The sequence below is a fragment of the Dendrobium catenatum genome, unplaced genomic scaffold, assembly GCF_001605985.2.
Source record: "Dendrobium catenatum unplaced genomic scaffold, ASM160598v2 original_scaffold_209446, whole genome shotgun sequence".
Classification (NCBI taxonomy): domain Eukaryota; kingdom Viridiplantae; phylum Streptophyta; class Magnoliopsida; order Asparagales; family Orchidaceae; genus Dendrobium; species Dendrobium catenatum.
Genome location: NW_021527858.1, coordinates 1 through 624, shown reverse-complemented (window position 1 = coordinate 624; position 624 = coordinate 1). Strand labels below are relative to the sequence as shown.

The 624-nt window shown below is 36.9% G+C and overlaps 1 pseudogene; it reads right to left on the bottom strand.

Annotated features, from left to right (window-relative positions):
• Positions 1-227: 227 nt before the first annotated feature.
• Positions 228-616, bottom strand: LOC110094517 (annotated as a pseudogene).
• Positions 617-624: the final 8 nt, after the last annotated feature.

Genomic DNA, 624 nt, shown 5'->3' with positions numbered 1-624 from the left:
TTTGCTGACCTCATTAGGGTCACGTCACACTCAACCCCAACAACCCCCCCCCCCCAAAAAAAAAAAAAAAAAAAACAAAGTTCTCATATCAAAATTTAAGAATCCACATTGTTCATAGCATTGAGAAAACTACATTTGTTCTAATGATAAAATAATGGAAATTCAAGAACATGACTACAAGCACTAGCCAAAAATAAAACACCATTAACCATAATTTCTAAAGGACCTCACTTTGAATCACTTTTCTTTAGTTTTGTAAGCTCACGTCGGATAGAATGTCCTATCTTGATCTTAGCCAATATAACCTTGAATCTATGAAAATCATTTAGTTTAGCTCTCTTCTTTTGCACAATAAGTTTTCTTCCCCAAGAGCTTTTCTCCCGCTTATTCTTTACATCAGCTGCATCCATTGCAGCAATCAATTTGCTCTTCTTGGGAATTCTTGGAATGTCAATCTTTATATCAGTCAGGACAACATCTTGAAGTTGATTTGTCCACAAATCATGTCAGGAGCATCAATTAAAGCCCAATTATGATCGATGACATCGACGATAACAACAAGTCTCCCGTACTCTTTCCTATAGTTGATGAGCGCTACCCTACCGATCTCCACATACCTCTGGA